Below are 21,318 nucleotides of genomic sequence, written 5' to 3' on the forward strand. Positions count from 1 at the left end.
GTCATCAACTATTTGAACCAAACAATGTTAGAATAATTAACTGCTACTACCACATATTTTGTCTCTATTGTGGACTGAGAGATACAATTTTGTTTCTTTCTTGTCCAAGACACTAGTCTTTTACCAAGAAAGAATGCTCCACCACTACTACTTTTTCTATCATCAATACTTCATGCCTACTCAACATCTATAAATACTTTTAAGTCCAAGTTACCTTATATTTTTTACCATAATCCATATTCTTCAATACCTTTCAAATATCTCATGATTATTTTGACTACCATCAAATGATTTTCTTTGGGATTTGCTGAGAATCTTGCCATCGTACTGACTGCTAATGCAATATCAGACCTTGTATTCATTACATACTGCAATTTTCCAATCATTGATATGTATGTGGTTTGATCTACTTCTTTGGAATCATCATTTTTTGAAAGCTTAATAGGGGTTCCAACTCGTCTTGATTCTTCCATTTAAAATTTCTTTAGTATCTCCTTGATATATTTAGATTGAGTAATGTAGATGTCATCTTTCTTCTGTTGAATCTATAATCCAACAAAGACTTTTATTTCTCCAAACATAGATATCTTAAATTGCTTACTCATTTCTTCTAAAAATGCTTTGCACAAGTCATCATTTCCTATAAATAAGGTGTCATCAACAAATACTTTTTCCAATACAATCTTTTTGTCTGGTCCTTCTTTGATATATAGACTACTGTTATCATTTGTTCTTTGACAATCAATCTATATCAAGTAGTTATGAAGTCTTTTATACCAAGATCTGGGAGCTTTCTTGAGACCATATAATGTCTTGTGTAATTTTAAAACCCAGTCCTTTTTGCTAGGATCTACAAAACCCTCTGGCTATTCAATGTAGACCTCCTTGTCAAGAATTCCATTCAAGAATGCAGATTTTACATTCATTTGATAAACTTTAAATCCTTTGTAAGTTGCATATGCTAGTAAAGTTCTAACACCTTCTAATCTTGCAATAGGAGAAATTTTTTTGGCATAATAATGCCTTATTGAGAGTATCCTTTACATGCCAACCTTTCTTTGTTTTAAGATACTTTTCCATCTTCATTCAGCTTTTTTCTAAACACCCACTTTGTGAAAATTACATTTTTATCCTAGGTCTAGGAAATAAAATCCAAGTTTTGTTCTTGTCTATTTGTTCTATTTCTTCATTCATTTCTTCAATCCAACTTTAATTTTCCAATGCATCTTTAACATTTCTAAGTTCAAATTCAGCAAGTAAACATGTACATTTTAATTTGCCTCTTGTCATTGTTCCATCTGATTTGTCTCCAATGATCTGATTAGGTGCATGGTGCCTTCTAACATATCTTGCTAACACAGGTTCTTTGGATTAACTAATTTTGTATGAACTTTAGACTCAATCTCGAGTCCCATTGTCTGTGACTCAAGTTCATCAAACTTAGTTTGCTCTTGAAGTAGCTCGGTTGCTTCTGACTATGACTTAGATCCAGACTATGGCTCAAGTTGTATTGTTTGCAACTCGGTAACTATTGGAGATTTTGGACAATTAGGAGGTGAAGCCTCCTTTATTTCAAATAGATTTGGTAGGGTATCAAGTTGATATTAAACAAATATTTTGTATCCCTCAAGCTCATTACTGCTTTCTTCTTCACTCTTTTCTACAAACTCATCAATCTGTTGGAAATAATCAAGACTAACAAGGTTACTGAGAGGGGAGGGGTGAATTAGTAACTCTAAAACTTTAATTCAATTCTACATAATAATATTTTTACCATTCATCCATCTAATCTATTGTATGCATGAAAAGATAAACATTTGTACACATGAACACACAGATTTAGTGACCCAGAAACCTTCCAATTAGAAAGTAAAATTGGGGTGGGGATGATGCCCACAAAACTTCAATACTGCAGTATAAAGTTGGCTAGTTAAGGCTTACAATGATCACTTCTAATGATCTGCCTTGTTAGGAGCAAGTAGGATTGCTAGATCCACCTTGTTAAAAGATTTACAAACATACAATAAAGTATGCACTCTGTTAGGAGATTTACAAAAGACTGTCAAGTCTACCCTGTTAAAGGATTTACAAACTAATTCCCCTGTTAGGATGAAGTAGTGGATCTAGTTACAACTGATTTGCTAATAAGATCCCTTGTGCTCTGATCACCTGATGTGATGGATATAGCTTTTCTGCATCAATTGTTGACCTTACTATATTCCTTTGTTCTGCTGGTGATTCGCTTTTCCTCTTCTCAAAATATTGCAATATAACACCAATGATATTCAACATCTCATTATTTCAAATGATATATACCATTCCAATATTTACACTAGCAAGGTCGGCCAAACACAAGTGAACAAATATTACTGAGTCGGCTAGATGGTAGAAAACTCGGGTTCCACAAACTGACTCAGTGACCTTCTGATACTCGGCATCCACTATAATACTCTGCATTGTCATGCACTTGGTAAGAGTAGAGGCACGGTCCATACTAATCATTCTGAGTAGCTTGGAATTCGATAACCATTGGTGACTCGGTGAATATTGTGTCACTCGATAAAAATTGAATGCATTGATAACCTTCTTCACTTGGTAAACACTGATTCCTTTGTTTACCTTGATCACTCAGTAAACACTAAGCTCTTTTTTTACCTTGATTACTCGGTAAACACTAAGTTCTTTGTTTACCTTGATCACTCGATAAACACTAAGTTCTTTTGATGACTCGGTGAGCATTGACTGCTTGGTAAACACTACAAAGCTCAGTAACCACTAACTGCTTGGAGAACAATGTCTTTCTTGGTAACCACTATGAATTTGGTAAATACTATTGAACTGTTCATATGCTCGATTTCCAAAGAAATGCTCGGTATCAACTATTTACCTGCGGAATTTATAAAGTAATCGCTGAATGCTCGGTGTGAACTATAAACTAGGTGATGAGCTCGGTAAGCACTCAAAATCAAATTGGTGTTGTGACTAATGAAAAATATATCATAATTTCAACAATCTCCCCCTTTGGCATTAGTGACAAAAACACTTATGAGCCAAAACTTATATAGAATATCTGACATATACAATATTTGACATACTGATAACTGATTCTACTGAATATTCATGGCTTCCTTAAATATGACTCCCCCATATAATATACACAAGGTATTTATATGACTTATATGACTTTTATTTACAGTATCTTTTCTTTTGTACATTTATCTCACTAATAACTCTTTCTGAGTATCTCTTTCTCCCCCTTTTTGACAATAATGCCAAAGAATTAAAAAAATAACGTATTTACATAGAAACACCAAAATGTGAGATAAATTTTGAATGTACCTAAAGAATGAGTTGCAGAGTCTTATCCCAATTCTCTTGCAAGATTTTGCATGTGGATAGAGCTATTTGAACTTCTGCAGAGAGTTCAATCACATGGTCTGCAACGAAGAAATTGTTGTCATGGATCAATGTTTTTGAATGGGCAATGTGCTTCTGCATTGTGTCCATGATGGGAAGGATCATATTCTGTATATCTAACAATGTAGATCGGATCTTTGACTCTTCTCTCAGCAATTCTGCTTGCTTTTCTAACAAAAATTTGATCCTGAGGTGATGAGATGAGGTTGAACTGGGGTCAAGCTTCAAGTTTTGTGCACTTGCCTTCAGATCCTCATCTATCTTATTCAATTGCTCTCTTATTTCCTTAGTATACTTGGTAACATCACAAAGCTTAGCAAAAAGAGATGTTACATTGTTAAAAGAATTTTCAATATTGGCCAAAACTATGGTTAATTCAACCTGTTTTATTGCTATGTGCTGAGCAATGTGCTCAAGCACCTTATTATCAAACTTCTTTTCTTCCTTCTCTATCAAATTTTCTTGACCAGAGGTATCCTCATTGAATTTATTTACAGCCTCTTCTAACTGGATCAAAATGTGTTGAGTAGAATCTACATCAACACCTATAGCCTCTGTAATTAGATTCTGGGTATTCTCAATTATTTTATATTCCTTATCCCTTTCAGACCTTAGCTATTTCTGCGTAGCCTTCATCTCAATTAGTTGACTAGCATACCTCATTTCTTCAATGGTAGCATTTTCATAGTCAATCTTTGGAATTACTATCTCAGTGTCTAGGTCAATGTCTTCAGGAATTTCCTTTCCACTGATCATAAGTCTTAATGGTTGCTTTTGTTTGACTTCTGTGATGACTGGTTTGACCTTGGGAATAGACACAATAGTAGAGATGGAAGGGCTAGCAGCGAAAATTGGGATGCTTGGGGGTTGAGTGCCAATAGGAGTATATACCGAGTCAAAAATTGAATTACTTTCCTAAAATGGTGATACACTCGGTAATGCAGTATCTGAACTAACTATGTTTGAAGTAGATGCAATAATGCTGACAAAATTGTAGAACAAATTAGAATTGACAAAATTGTGTAACTTACTGCTATTCTGATTGGTGATGATGGAGCTGAGAAGGCTTGCTCGATAGCTAAAGAAGAGAAATGAAGCTCGATAGATGAAGTGGTAGACACTTCCATTGATGATACCTAGAGCTAAGATGTGGCAGGTGCAGATGATATATCTAATGTAGATGTGACCAAACCTATTGAAGCTGACTCCAAACTTGATGATATCACAATTTTAGGTGGAGAGTGAGGAAGGGATGCAATAACTGCTACTACAATTTTCACCAGATCATCTTCCTCCTTATCTGCCTCTTCAGCTTCTTCCTCCTTGTCTTCTTCCTCTTTATCTTCCATCAGTGCATGCAGCTCTCCTGGTGAGACTATGACAGATGGAGTGCTATCAAGCTCATCATCACTATTTCTATCATCATCTTTAATTTATATTGGGTCTACACTGGACTTATGTAGATGATAGATGTTTTTCCACATGTTTGTAGCATCATTTACAACATGTTCAATGTCTTTAATCAAAATCAGACAAGTGTGGAATCTGATCATCATTTTACCTTCATGGTTTTTCATTTCAGCTTTTACTTCTGCTCCAGTGAGACTTGGTCAGAGATTCTTTAGAGATTGCTCATAAATATCTTTTACCATTTGGGTGGTTGACTCCCATCTCAGTTGCAATCTCTTCAGTAGTTCTTTTGAGATTTGAGGGGCAATCTAGTCTTGGGAGTATTTCCATTTACCCATCTTGTTAAGTACCAGTTCCTCAATCTGCATTTTCTCAGCATTAGTTCTAGTTTCAAATTTCAATGCTTTGAAATTTGTGATGCCAGCTCCTTCCTCCAATTGTTTGAGCCTTTTCTCAAATGTGGGTGCAGGCCTGACTAGTATAGGTTCCTGCTTACCTTTCTTAGTTCTTCTGGTAAACACTGCAGTAGGCTTCTTCTTAGGTTTGGTGATGATTACCTTGCTTTTGTTCTTTGGTTTTTCCTCTACAGATTCTTCTTCTCCTTCTTCTTCTCCTCCTTCTTCTTCTCCTCCTTCTTCATCTTCACCTTTTCCCTTGGTGAGCATAAGAGGACTGGTAGAAGTTTTCAATTTGGCTATTTTCCTCTTACCCTTACTTATGGTCTATGGTAGCTTGATTTCAAGCTCAATTATAGCCTTAGCTTCATCATAGGTTCCAAAAATTTGTTGCCTAGGGTCTACTGGCTCATTCACCAATGCTTCTATAATTTCTCTGGCTTCATCAATAGTTACCTCATAAGGAAGAGGTTTCACCCATGCAACTCGGGGTCTGACTGCCTGAATGTATACCTTGTCACAGTCAACCATGAAGCACACATCATCTTTGTATTCCTCAACAAGCTTAGGAGGGATTTTGAATCTATTATTCATCCTTTCTTTGAAGTCTTCAAAATAATTATCCATAATACTATCAAAAATTTTACCCATCTCTGCTACAAACTCATTTATTTGATACAAAACTGGAATATCTTTTCTCCATACAACTGTACCTTTTGAAGGGAAAAACTTTTGTACATAGAAAAATAAACAAACTAACAAAGAACCAAATTTACAAGAGTTGGTTTTTGAGGTCCTTATACTATCCATGTTTTTATTAAGTTGTTTCAACAGCACATCTGCTAGGTCAAACTCCATGTTTTTTCTTCACAACCTTATAGGCTAAATCTACAGCCTCACAGGGCACGCTATTCAATTTGTTGGAACTATACATCTTATATGAAATTAAATAAATTTTGAATCTTAGCTCTATATCAGATACATTGTTAGGTTTTAATCCTTTTCCATCCCATTCAGCTAGGGTTAACTTTTGAAGTTTATCTCGACTTAGGGTTTTGGTGGTTTTTGATTTGCTTAACATTGGCAAACTCGTGATCCTATGAATCATTTTCTTCGTTATCAGGACAGGTTTCTCTATCCAAATTTGACCATTATGCATATGGCTTAAAATGTATCTTATCCATTTCATTTGAAAGTTCCTTGGAAGGTGCGAGATATGAGTCAAACCTTTGGTTTCTAGATGTTTGAACTCAAGTTTGAGGGTTCCATCCACGCATAACTCGGCTAGGGCATTATCCATATCTAGTGTCCCTATCTCTTGAACAGTGCATTTGAAATGAGTATGAATTTTGTTTATAAGTAGTACCTTTGGTGGAATTTTTGATTGGGCTCCATGTGGGTTGAGAGATTCAACTATGGCAGGAATGAGCTTGAAACTAGGTGCTTTCTATTCTACTCCCTTCACAAGAATTTCAGAGCCTCTCTTTGCCTTGCTACTGTTGGTGCTTGTGGATGCCATTGCTTCTCAGTGAGTGAATGATTTTGTTAAACAAATTCTTCAGTGGAAAATCACTTCAAATTGCTTGAACTCACTTTCGCACTCTTGGAAACTTCTTCGCTCTGTATATTCTAAATTTGCGGTGAAAAATGAGATCAAATTCTGCCTTTTTGATGAAAAATTTGCCATTAATGCTCAGGTACGAAGGTAGATGAGATGACCTAGGGTTTGTCAGATAGTCACTAACTTATTCGGTAAACTTTGCAACTTGATAAACAAACAAAACCTTTAACATTACTAACCTAGCTCGGTAGATGCACCACAGTGAACTATGTCTTGTATCTAAAATATTGATTTGTCATTTGTACTTCTACATTTTGGAACTGCTTTAGGATATTGCTTGAAGATGTAGTCCTTGGTCCTTCTTGATGAGTCTAACTAGAAATGGTGGAGTCGCCCATTTCTTGAGTGACATTACCATCATTTGAACTTTCTAGCTTGGTAGACTTAGGAATCCAGTGTTGTCTCATCTGTTTTTGAATGTTGTTAGCTCTGGCTTTCTTTTCATCTTCAACTCTTCCTATGTTCATGCAATTTTTGGATATATGACCAAGTTTAGTACATGTATAACATCTTATAGTAGTATCTTTCTTCCTTAGGTGATGCCTTGCATAGTTTATTCCAATGTTCCATATTCTCCACAATAGTGACATCTACACCAAGTATTGTAGTCCCAACCAAATAATGCATTGACAATTTGTTCAGTTGGATTGAATGATTTAGATCTACATTCAGATGCCTTGTGACCTTTTTTCTTGCATTTGTGACATTTGCCTTCAAACTTTGGTTTTTCTTTGCATTCATTTGCTTTGTGACCATGTTGATTGCAATTGTAGCATATACCATTGAATTTTCCTTTACCATTGCTCCAACATCTGTTAGATGTATGACCTAACTTACCACAGTGATTGCAAGTAGGTTTTTTATTCTTTTGGGTACCCTGTTTGAAAGATTCACCTTCTTCATTATATCCAAGGCCTGCTTTACCTTTTTATCTATGAAGATTCTACTCATTTTGCAGATTCAATTGATCCATATCTGCTTGAGATTTTATCATCCTTTCATTGACTTTTTTTTCAAGATTTAAGTCATTTTCCAAACTTTCATTGATTTGTCTTTCAAATCTCAGATCACTTTGTAAGCTTGCATTGATTTGTCTTTCAGTGATTAAATCATTTTTTAAACTTTCATTCTCAGATCTTAGATTCATAATTTCTTCATTTCCATCAGATAGTTGACCTAAAAGATCTTCATGCTGAAGGGATTGATTATTTCTTACCTCTAAGTCTTCATTTGCCTTGTTTCTCTGTTCCAAATCTTCACATAGCCTAATGGATTGGATTTCTTGTTCTCTTTTGAGCTTTCTTACTTCTTACTGCAGAGAACCATTCTTTGCTAGCAGTTCCTTGATTGCTTCATTAGCTTCATTTGAACTGCTTGATGGTAAAAGGTCTTCAATCCTTTCTTCAATATATTGATGATCATTCATTTGTCTTGCAAGTTCATTCCTTCTTTTTAGAGATTGAGAAAGATGCTCCTTTGCTTCTTTGAGTTGAGTCATGGCTATTTCCAAATCTAGCTTTTCATTCTTAATAGATTTGTCAAGTCTGAATATTTCCATTATCCTTGATCTTTGCTCAATTTGTCAAACTTTATCCTGAGAACCACAAAGCTCTAATACCAATTGTTGGAAATAATCAAGACTAACAAGGTTACTGAGAGGGGAGGGGTGAATCAGTAACTCTAAAACTTTAATTCAATTCTGCATAATAATATTTTTACCATTCATCCATCTAATCTACTATATGCATGAAAAGATAAACATTTGTAACACATGAACACACAGATTTGGTGACCCAGAAACCTTCCAATTAGAAAGTAAAACTAGGGTGGGGATGATGCCCACAAAACTTCAATACTACAGTATAAAGTTGGTCGATTAAGGCTTACAATGATCACTTCTAATGATCTGCCCTGTTAGGAGCAAGTAGGATTGCTAGATCCACCTTGTTAAAGGATTTACAAACATATAATAAAGTATGCACTCTGTTAGGAGATTTACAAAAGACTGTCAAGTCTACCCTGTTAAAGGATTTACAAACTGATTCACCTGTTAGGATGAAGCAATGGATCTGGTTACAACTGATTGCTGATAAGATCCCTTGTGCTCTGATCACTTGATGTGATGGATATAGCTTTTCTGCATCAATTATTGACCTTACTGTATTCCTCTGTTCTACTGGTGATTCACTTTTCCTCTTCTCAAAATATTGCAATATAACACCAACAATATTCAACATCTCATTATTTCAAATGATATATACCATTCCAATATTTACACTGGAAAGGTAAGCCAAACACAAGTGAACAAATATTACTGAGTCAGCTAGATGGTAGAAAACTCGGGTTCCACAAACTGACTCGGTGACCTTCTGATACTCAGCATCCACTATAATACTCTGCATCATCATGCACTTGATAAGAGTAGAGGCATAGTCCATACTAATCATTCTGAGTAGCTTGGAATTTGGTAACCATTGGTGACTTGGTGAATATTGTGTCACTCGGTAAAAACTAAATCCATTGATAACCTTCTTCACTTGGTAAACACTGATTCCTTTGTTTACCTTGATCACTCGATAAACACTAAGCTCTTTGTTTACCTTGATCACTTGGTAAACACTAAGTTCTTTGTTTACCTTGATCACTCGATAAACACTAAGTTCTTTGTTTACCTTGATCACTCGGTAAACACTAAGTTCTTCTGATGACTCGGTGAGCACTGACTACTTGGTAAACACTACGAAGCTCGGTAACCACTAACTGCTTGGAGAACACTATCTTGCTCAATAACCACTATGAATTTGGTAAATATTGTTGAACTTCCCATATGCTCGATTTCTAAAGGAATGCTTGGTATCAACTGTTTACCTGCAGAATTTATAAGGTAACCGTTGAATGCTCGGTGTGAGCTGTAGACTAGGTGATGAGCTCGGTAAGCATTCAGAATTGAATAAGTGTTGTGACTAATGACAAATATATCATAATTCCAACACAATCCTCACATGTACACTTTCTATGATTTTATGAGTAGACAAATTCAAACATTTGTATGCTTTAATTTGTAGGAGTACCCTAGAAATATGTCTTTATCACCTTTGACATCAAATTTTCCTTTTCTAGATTCTTTCAAGATATAACATTTGCTACCAAATAATTTTAAGTAACTTACATTAGGTTTGTAGCCATACCATAGTTCATAAGTAGTTTGATTTGAGTCTTTCTTTAGTTATACTTTGTTCAAGGTATAAACTATAGTGTTGATAGCTTATTTCCAGCATTTGATTGCAACATTCTTTTCTATCATTAATGTTCTTGCACAATCCATGGTGGATCTATTTCTTCTTTCAGCTATACCATTCTACTCTAGTGTACTAGGAGTTGATACTTGTCTTTGAATTCCCTTTTCAATATAGAATTCATTGAATTCATTATAGATGAATTCACCACCTCTACCTAATCTTAAGCATTTTAACTTCTTTCTAGTTTCTTTCTCTACTCTTGTCAATTATCACTTGAATTTTTGAAAAGCTTCTGATTTTTTTTTTAGATACATTACAGTCATCATTCTAGAATAATCATCAATAAAAAGAATGAAAAAAATTTCTACACTATAACTCTCTATTCCAATAGGTCCACATAAGTCTATATGCACAAGCTCTAAGACTTCTTTAGAATGATAGTTTTTTCTTTTGAACCTATCGTTTCCCATCTTACCAATTTTGCAATTTTTGCATAGACCTGTATAATGTTTCTTCAAACTAGGAATACCTCTTACTCTTTTGTGTTTTCTTATCTTAACTAGATTATCAAAATTTACATGACATAATATTTTGTGCCATAACCAACTTTCTTCTACTTGAGCAATAAAATGTGAACTTTCACTAAGATCAAGATAAATAGGTTAACTTTTGTTTTCTTGCAAGATCCAATTAGATCTCCTCTTCCATCTAGTAGTTTGGTTGTCCCATTCATAAATTCTACCTTGAATCCAATGGTATTCAACTATGCCACACTTAGTAGATCATGTTTTAGTCCTTCAACCCAATAAGCATTATCAGATACAAGTTCATCAGTCAAAGAGATACATCTTCTTCCTTTTATGTTTCAAGGTTCATTATTTCCAAATCTCACACTACCACCATCATAGTATTCCATGTGCTCAAACTTTGTTTTATCTCCAATCATATGATGTGAACAACCATTGTCAATAATCCATGTATCATTTTTTCTAACATGAGAGATAAGTGACATCTTATCTCCATCATCAAATTCATCTTTTACAGCAATATATACCATTTCATCTTCATTGTTATCAAAACCTTTAGCCATAAAACAAGATTTTTTACCTTTGTCCTTTTAGTTCTTTTAGGTTTTGAATTCCTTCTTTCCTTTGTGCTTATTTCTTTTCTTTTCATCATTGTTTTCTATGTTTGGACACCTAGCAACAATATGACCAATTTCTTCACAAGAAATACAAATTAGAAGAATCTTGCCTCTATACTTTCCTCTACCTTTGGAATATTCCTTTGCAAGTAGAGCTTCAACAATTTCAAGATCACTATCAGAACTTTCTTTTGTTTCTTCTTGGCTTCCTGATTGATTGACCTTTGATTTCTTGCTCTTTTCTTTGAGTGAGAGTTTGGCTTCAAATGCATACTCAATGTTTTTAGAAGTAGGAACATAGTTATCATAGTTATCTAACTCAAAAGCTATCAATCTTCCAACTAGAGCATCTAAAGATATTTTATTATTTGGATCACTTCTCATCTCTTGAATAGTAGACACTCGAATTATATAAATAGGAAGAAGAGTTTTGAGTACCTTGCTTACAATTATTTTGTTATCAATGTCTCTTCCAGATGCTTTGATTGCGCTCACACTTGCTTTGATTCTTTCCACATATTTTGCAATGTTTTCTTCTTCTCTCATTTTTCATTTGATCAAAATGATCTCTAAGACTTTCTACTTTAGCTCTTCTTACACTATCATCTCCTCCATAAATGTCTTTCAATTTTTTCCACATTTCATGAGTGACTTTACAATCTTTTACTTCATCAAATTCAACATAACTAAGAGTAGATGCAATATAATTCATCATGATGTTATGATTCTTCTTCTAGCAATGTCTTCCACTGATAATGTTCCAGTAGGAGTCTTGTATTCAACATCAAGATATTTACAACTTGAATCACTGATAGTTGCTCGATGTAATCTCATAAGTCCTTGCAATACTACAAAGTTGTCTCTATTTAACTTGGGAATCTCTCTTCTATAAGAAATTCTGATCTTTATCTTAGATCCTTGAAACCTTCTCTACAAACACCAAAAGCTCTGATACCAATTGTTGGAAATATAAGAGGAGTAAATGAGAGGGGAGGGGTGAATCAGTTACTACAAAAATAAATCTTTAAAAAATCCCTTAGATGTCAATACAAAATAATTTTGTCAAAACTTAATTCTGTTGGTGCTCAGCAAACAAAGAAATGTTGTAACTTGGTAAAAACTATAATTTCTCAAAAAGTAATTAACATGCAAATCTTAAGATGTTATCTATGATTATCATTATTGTAACTTAGTTACAAACACAAAAAATAAATAGCATGAACACATTTGACACCAAGATTTAACATGGAAACCTAATTTAGGAAAAGCAACCAATTGCAACTAGTTACCATTTTCACTCTTCTAAAGTGAGCCCTGTTAGAAGCCAACCCTATTAAAGGTTGCAAAACACATTGTTAGGTATAACCCTTTTAGAGGATTTAATCACCCTATTAAGAGTGGCCTTTTTAGAGGTCTTTAGGCAATTCAATAGAACTACCACCTTGTTAAAGGATTTACAAATAGCTATTAAACCAACTCTATTAAGAGATTTGGATCACTACTACAATGGTTAGAGAGTAACATTAAAATAGCCTAATTTGGTTGCAACTAAATTGCTGATTACAAATCTCAATTCTAGCTTTTACTTGATCCTTTCTGATCGAATGTATCATTTTAGCTTCACAAGGATATTTTTCTTATCCTTCTAATTCTCTTCCTTTTTGCATCATTAAATCTTCAAAATATTTCATGCATTCACACTCACACACATACTCTAATTCTCAACTTGACCTTTTATTTATATCTTTCATTTTGTCAAGTCAGCTCAAATGCAACTTAGAATAATTAATATTCATCTTCTCAATCGGCTAGAATCATCAAATAAATCAATTGAACTCAATACACCAAAATAAGAAAATCATTCATTAGCCAACCCTGCTCAATAGACACTAACTAAAAAATGATTTTCCTATGTTAACCAACTGAAACTCGGTCAATGTTGCATACTTGCACAATTCCTTTAGTAACTGAGTGAGCTCAGTTAACACTGGTTCCATCCAATGATTCCTTCATTAAGTGAGTGAGATTGGTTAACACTCATCTTCTGCACATTTTCCTTTAATTCCTGAGTGAACTTGGTAGATACTACCTTCTAAACTAGGCAAACTCTAGATTGCTCGGTAGCCACAGAAACCTGTCTTTACTGCCCGAGTGATTTTAGCATACACTGACTAATAATGATATGATATTTTGTGTAACATCAAAGACAATACACAATTAATCAATTTTTTCAATAGGACTAAATTGATTCTATTAATAGTTATGGTTTTGGAATAAATTTTATAAATGGTATTGCAAAGAGGAATAGAATGAAAGTCACTAGGATCTATATGATCCTCTTTCTTTGTTATGAGTGTGATGAAAGCATGATTGATCTCTGTTAATAAAGAGCCTAAATTTTGAGTAGCTTCTAAGGCTACATATAAATCCTCACCTATTATATGCCAACATTTTTGTAAGAAAAAAGCTTGAAAACCATTTGGCCCTAGGGACTTGTCAAGATTCATACTAAATAGGGAATTTTTAATTTCTTCTTTTTTCAATGTTTTATTTAACATTTTATTATCTTCTATAGTGATTAGTTTAGGTATAGCTTCTAGCATCTTATTTTGGGCTAAAAGATTTGAATGTACATAATTATTTAAATATCTATTTAATATTTAACAATATTTTCCTCTATTTGTGAAGGATTATCTATTATAGTGCCTGAACTATTTTTACTCTTCACTATTATATTGATGTTTATATTCCTGAGTGTACTATTATGGAAGAGTTTGGTGTTGTGATCTCCTTCTTGTAGCCATGTTTCTTGATATTTTTGTCTCCAATATATTTCTTCTTTGTTCAAGATGTCTGTGTGTTTATGAATTAGTTATTTTTCTCTTTCAAATTTCTCATTGTCCATTCCTTGTTGAATGAAAATTTCATTTAGGTTTTCTAAATCTATCTATCTCTATTTTTTCTTTAAATATTTCTTTTAAGTGTTTTTAGTTCCATTTTAAAATGTTTTGTTTTAGATGTTTCAGTTTGGAAATGAAGAAAAGCATTCTAGATCCTTTAGCTACTTATTTCTATCAATTGTTAATGTTTTCCATGAAGCTTACATCCATAAACCATATTTTTTTACATTTGAATGGTTTATTAATGGTTTAATGGGTATTGATATTTCTAGATTGATAGGGAAGTGATTCAAACCAAAGTAGGGCAGACTTTATGATTGAAGTTATAATAAAAAGTTTGTAAATTCCCTTTGAAAATAAATCTATCTAATCTTTTTGCTATCTAGCATAAGTCTATACGCTTGTTAAGCCATGTGAACTATCAATTCATAGGGGGAATATCTATGAGATGATCTTGTTGAAACCATTATTTGAAACCTAACATAGTCTAAGATATCCCCACTTTTTTCATATAGATCTAGAATGGTGTTGAAGTCACCTCCCACCTAGACATTCTTTGCTTGAAAGAGGTTCATAAAATTGTCGATTTCATTCAAAAGCCTTTTCTTTTCTATTATCTATGTTGGGCCATAAACATTTATGATTATGAATTGAATATCTAATTTGTAGCTTTGAACTCTACCCCCCACCCAATTTTATTTACTAATAATCTTGTTTAGTCTATTTTCCTTGGGTCCCAGATCACACTCATTCCTCTTGAAGCTCCTTCTAATTCTCTAAAATAGTCTTCCAAATGCCAAGTTTTTTTTAGTTCTCACATTCCTATTGATTAAGTTTAATCTCTTGGATCATAATTAACTCTAACTTAAACAAGGTTAAATTATGCTAGAGTAACCTCTTTTTTTTAGGGTCATTTAGTCTCCTAACATTCCAAGATGTTATCTTCATTGCTTTTTGGGAAGGCTCTTCCCCTTCCCTCCTTTCAAAGTGTCCTAAATTTTCCTTAGGTTTTCTACATTACCAATTTATATTCTTAGTTTTGCTAAGGATTTTTTGTCTCTCTTCTTTTTTTTCTAGTTTGCCACATCTTGGCAAGGGCATCCCATCTAAAGTTTGTGCTATCCCTAATTTTGTCAAATTGATTTGTGCTTAATGATTAGTATCTCCACTTGATTCTACCACATTTTCCAATTCTTCTAATCTAACTTCTATAGGACTCTCTCCTTTATGACCCTCTCTTTCTCTATTATCTCTGACTTATCCTCACTCATCTCTCTATTTGAATTTTCCTTTACCAATTCTTGTTCTCCCTCTAGTAGATATACTACTCCAAATTATTTTCAAAATTCCTTGGGGATTCTTTAATCTTTATCTACCTTATCTAAGTTCCCAAGATTGTCTTTCCATAATGCATTCAACACTATTGTTACTTCCCTGGGAATTGCACAAGGTCTTTTTGAAGATGCCTTTCAATGATCTATTGAAGTATCTATTCCCATTTCATTAGTTGATTTAGACATGAAGAGGATTATTAAAATATCTAGTTCCTACTTATGGAAATGGAATTTTTTCTATTCTTTGGTCTCTGACAAAACTTATGCTTTCTTTTGTCAAAATACCCAGTGTTATCTCCTAAATCCTTCTTTACTCTCAGAGTTTATTTTTGCAATTCTACTTTATATGTGTTATGTCCATGATTTATTTCTGAATCTCTATTTATTGCATCCACTTGTGGTAATGAATTTTTATTAGTATTAATTGAAAGGGGTGATGATTCTGAAACTCTAATTGTTTGCTTCTTCCTAGCTGAACTGAGCTACTCTATGATCTGTTCCTTTGATCCTCCATTAACATTTTGGTTCTCTTTGTCCCTGTCTACTCTTGATGCAAGGTGTGTGTCTGTAATTTTTTGATTATTTTTGGGAGGAGGGCTAGTGAGAATTAATCTTGCCTTAGACCCTATTCTATTTGTTGTTGTTTTGTTTGATGAATCCATGTCCTCTATGCAGTCTTCTTGATGTTGATTATGAGCCTTTTCCCAAATTTCTAAATGATCCTCAATATTGTTATGAACCAAGATAAATTCATTAATCAGTTGATTGTATGTTCTCAGATTTTCTTTAATATCCTCAATTGAGAGATTATCTTTCACACATTTTTCACATATCTGAATCTTTGTTATATCCTCCTCATATCTAGAGCCAATTAACCCTAGGTTCCTCTCAAAACTTTGATCTATAATTTATACCCTACTATTATCATTGACTCTTGTTCCCTTTTCTAGGTTAGGCTCAAATAGAGGAGAGAAAAAATTTTCTAGTTCCCTGATTTCCTCTCTATCTTGAGTCTCTTCTTCTTTTCTTTGCTCTTTTTCTTGCATAATCATACTCTGTATTGCAGATATTTTTTTGTTGCTTTGTCCCATTTGATTACCTTCCTCTATATTTTCTATTAAATGATTCTCAATATTTTCTTCAATTTGTGTTGAGATTATCTTATCAAAATTTGTGTTTCTTTTTGTTGGTAAGAGTTTGGGTTTTGATAGATCCATAGTTAACGAATTGTTAAATAGATACAAATCATTGATTTTACCTTCATATTATTTATATTATAGATCATAAATTGATATTTTATTTATAATTCTAATTTCTCCATTTGTTTCATATTTTGGGTAGAGATTGATTATAATTTTGCCAGAGTTGTAGTTTTTTTTATCCACTTCTATCCCTAAAGGATTTCCTAGTGTCAAATCTAATCTTACCAGAGCTTGAGTGTAGAATTTCCATGGGGATTTTTTTTATAATTAACCATTTTAGAAATCTAAGTTGGTTAATTGATGCCTTAGTAAAATTTGGTGACCATATAATGAAATTAACCAAAAAACCTTTGAAGAAGCATGGTTGAGTAGATAATATTTTCTTTTTAACTAATTTAGAATCACAATGAATGTATATTAATCTATGAGATAGAGGAATTATACTTACATGTTCCTGATTGAATGTGTCGAACCAATCCCCTAGTCTTTCTTGTTTTTCCTTTGAGGCATCCCAATATGCATATGGACCTTTCATTTGGCAATCATGACATCTTCCTTCCAAAATTTCATTATTGATTATTATGGTGTTTTTGTTTCCTGACCTAGTAGAGTTTCAAGTGTTAAAGCTAAGGTTTTTTAAAAGTGGTGCATGATTTTTATAGTGTGGAGGAACGTATAGCTTGGGGGAAGAATGCAGGGTTTTGGATAAATCTAAAATTTCCTTGATGGTATGATTCTGGTGTTTCCTTTGAATATAATTTTTTTTGGTGAGGCTAAATTTGTGTTATGGTTATGCTTAATAAAAAGAAGAATCTTCCATAGTTTCGGGTTGGGACCTATAGGTACACTATTTTCTATCAAAATTACAAAAATTTTATGCTAATTCAAAGGGTGATTAGATTTAATTCCTAAGTGTGTTGCATTTTCCATGATAAAGGGTTTTGTTGAGATCCTATGCATGGGTGCTTGAGCCAAATCTATGTTTTTCCATTTATTTGTATGTACTAGCTCTCCCATTTCTATTTATCCCCTTTCAATGGTTGACTCAGTTTCCCAATGCCCTAGGTCTTTTATCGATGCCTTTATTTTTCTTCCTACTATGCATCATTTTCTAGCCATGACTCTAGTCTATGCGAAGTTGTGCTTTTATTTTGCCACCCTCTATCTCTAAATATCCTTGCTCCTTTCTTCATGTAGTTTCAAAAATGTTGCAAAATTTCCATTGTTTCTTAGTAGGATTGGTTTCATCCACTCCATTTATGGGTGTTCTTTCATGTTTTCATTATGAATGTTACTCAGAGGTTCAAAATAATTGTCAATTTTTAGGGTGAACTGGGGTTTAAAGGCAAAATTGTTTGATTTTTATTTTTTTGCAAAATTACTAATGTGTAGAGCCATTTTTTTCTAGGTGATCAAGCTTTTTAGTTCTATCGTTGCAGAATGTAAAAGTACCAAGCACATTTGATTTTATTTTTCCATAAAACTACCACTTCACATGTTTAATTTGAATTTGATAGTTGGGATGGTAAATATAAACATAAAATACAGTCATAATGTTCATGCTATGGTATGATTCTCTATAAGATTAGAATTTTTTATATTTATTTTTATAATTAAGAGCATTACCTATTAGATATAGGAAATACTAAGAGGGAGGATCAACATTTCAAAAACTTTTGCCCAACTATGGATATCTTTTATAATCTTAAAACATATATATCTGACTAAACTAAAAAGTAAACATAACAATAACAAAATACAACTAATTACACCATTATTTGTTAATTAGGGAAACACCGGTGGGGATGGTACCCACAAAATGATCCACTAATCAAAAGTATCTTGTGAAAGATATTGACCCTGTTAGGAATCTATTAGATCTATATGGTATCTTTGTTCTTGTTAGAGGACTAGGCCTTGTTAGAATCCTCAACCCTATTAGGAGTTGTTATTAAAATTTTTAAATATATGCAAGATGAGCCCACTATCCAAACATGCAATATAAAATGATATATATGTTATAATACAAACACCACTAAAAGGGGGGTGAATTAGTGGTTTATAATACTTTTTAAAACTTGAAACAATTACAAGTTATAAAAACTTAACACATGAAGAAGATAGTTAATGAATAACAAAGTGACACAACATTTTAATCTGGAAAACCCCTTAGGGTAAAAAACTACTTTGAATCTAAAACTTTGTTGGCCTCTTGCTTAAATCTTTTAGACCTACAATGATGGGAAGCACCAACACCCTATTTTAGAAACACCAATTTCAAGGAACACCAATCCCTTGCACTTGAAGAACCAACTTCATGAATACAAGAAGAACCAACTTCCAAAATGAAAAAATGAGATATAAAATTAGAGGATCATCTTTGTTACAACACAAATCATGAATCACTAGTTTCAACTTCCTGTTGAAAACATAATGCAGGATATACTTCTATTCTCTTGAAAATATCCAATATCTAAATATTATTTCTTTTTCTATTAAAAGATTTGATCAAATACTGATATGAATGAATGAAGAAGAAATATATAACCCTTCTTCTACCTCTAATAAACTTCTACAATTAAAATCAAATCACAAATATGAAAATAGAAACATAAAGCATTACCCTCTTCTTTGTTGTTTAAAATATGATTGCAAGCTGTATGGTCTACAAGGAATTCCACACAAATTCTACAACTTTTGTCAAAACCACCTATTGGATATTTTAGAGGAATGTATCCTCTACTTATAAACCAAGAAAGTCAAAAAATTTGAGGAAGGTACATACCCCAAACTTCTATTAGACCAAAACCACTTAGAACTGCTAAAACTGTTATAACAATTTGGTAACTATTTTTTATAAATAGACTTTTTCTCTTTCCATACATGTGTTGTGCAAAAACTAACAAAGACCCAATTTAGCTAACTCAGAGACATTTCTAAAAAATTATGATAGTTGGGATCTATCTGAAAAAATAGCTTGTTGACTTTCTCATAGACCAAAACTAATTTTTTATAACCATTTTCTAAACCAATGTGAACATTAAGTGTTAATTATTTAACACTTAAGTGTTTGCATTGAATATGTTTTGAACAATATTTAAGAACATCAAATAAGATAATTACATGATGTTAACCATACCATATTCTCATTATAATTACATTAGTGACATCAATGACAACAATCAAAGACCAAATACCAAGGGTTCAACAATATATACAATACAAAAGGTATAGATAAAAACAAATCTCTTGTCAATGTTGATTTATGAAATATCTGATTTGATCTTTGTAGTTCATTATACAATATTTGCATAGATTGCATCTTACTACTCTCAACATCAAATTTTCATCACATACTTATAGCATTTCAATGTCATCGACATAAAAAAACTTTGCATCAAGATATCTATCCTTTATACCATATTATATTGTTCTATTAGCCTTCATATCTTTACATGTGTCCCAAAATGTAAAACTATTTTTTTCTCACTTAGGTTTAACATCTATGATGTCATCCCTAATTGAATAAGTAATTGTTTTGATAAACAAAATGATTCCTTAACTTAAATTTATCCAATTCCTTATATATGTCATGTTCTGCCTGTACATAGATGTAATTATTAAATCATCAATAAACTTTTTTGTACTAATCATAATGATCCATGCATATAGGTGTGGTATCCTAACACTTTTTAATATCACTAGGTAACTACACACATGAAGCCAATTTTGTGTGTGTGAACTATGTCAACCAAAATTGTGTTTGTGCTGACAAATAAACTCTGTGATACTTGGACAATTTTTAGAGATAATTTCTTTTTTAAAAAAACTTCATGATCTGATCACTTAATATAGTATATATGTTTCCATAAATGACAACTCCAAACTATCTACATAGTCAAATTTCCAACAATCTCCCCCTTTTTCATTGATGGCAACATATGGGAAATTAAATTTGTGAAGTTCTTCATATGGTCATTATAGAATTTCAAAGTGTGGATCATTTCTATTATAAACCATCTTATACATACTCCCCTATAGTCTATACTCTACCTTATATCTCCACATATAAATTTTCCATACACTAAACTCCCCCTAATCAATGATAAAGGTGAGTCAAAAACTATATACAAGTCAAATTTTTGGTTCAACCTTTATTGTCTTCGTGCTGATGAATTATTTAACAATGAGATACAACTAGTAAAGTTTTTCATAAAACTAATTAGACCTTCATTACATGTTCCTTTCACTACATCTAATATAGTTAGAAGCATGCATAATCCATAGGATGTCATTTCTATTTCTTGTAAGTCAACATAAGTAAAATTTTCATATGATATTTTTGCCTTCAAGAAATCATCCAACCATTTATGAACTATATCTATCTTCAATGTCAGATGTTTTCTCAACAAATAGAATATTTTCAATATCTACTCCTTAGATTCTTCCAACAATTTATGGTCATCCCATATTTTGTTGACTCTCTATTTCAAGTTAGTTACTTGTGCATCTACATTTTTTATTTCTTTTACCACATCTTTTAGCTCAATTTCCTTTTTAGTGATCTTTGTGATGAAGGTCTAAATATAGTTATGTGACAAGGCACATTTCTCATAGAGTTATTTTCCTTCATGCACACATTTTTTCAATTCTTTA

This window comes from Cupressus sempervirens, chromosome 8 (genome assembly GCF_028749045.1).
Source record: "Cupressus sempervirens isolate cs-2001-9-10 chromosome 8, ASM2874904v1, whole genome shotgun sequence".
NCBI classification, from domain to species: domain Eukaryota; kingdom Viridiplantae; phylum Streptophyta; class Pinopsida; order Cupressales; family Cupressaceae; genus Cupressus; species Cupressus sempervirens.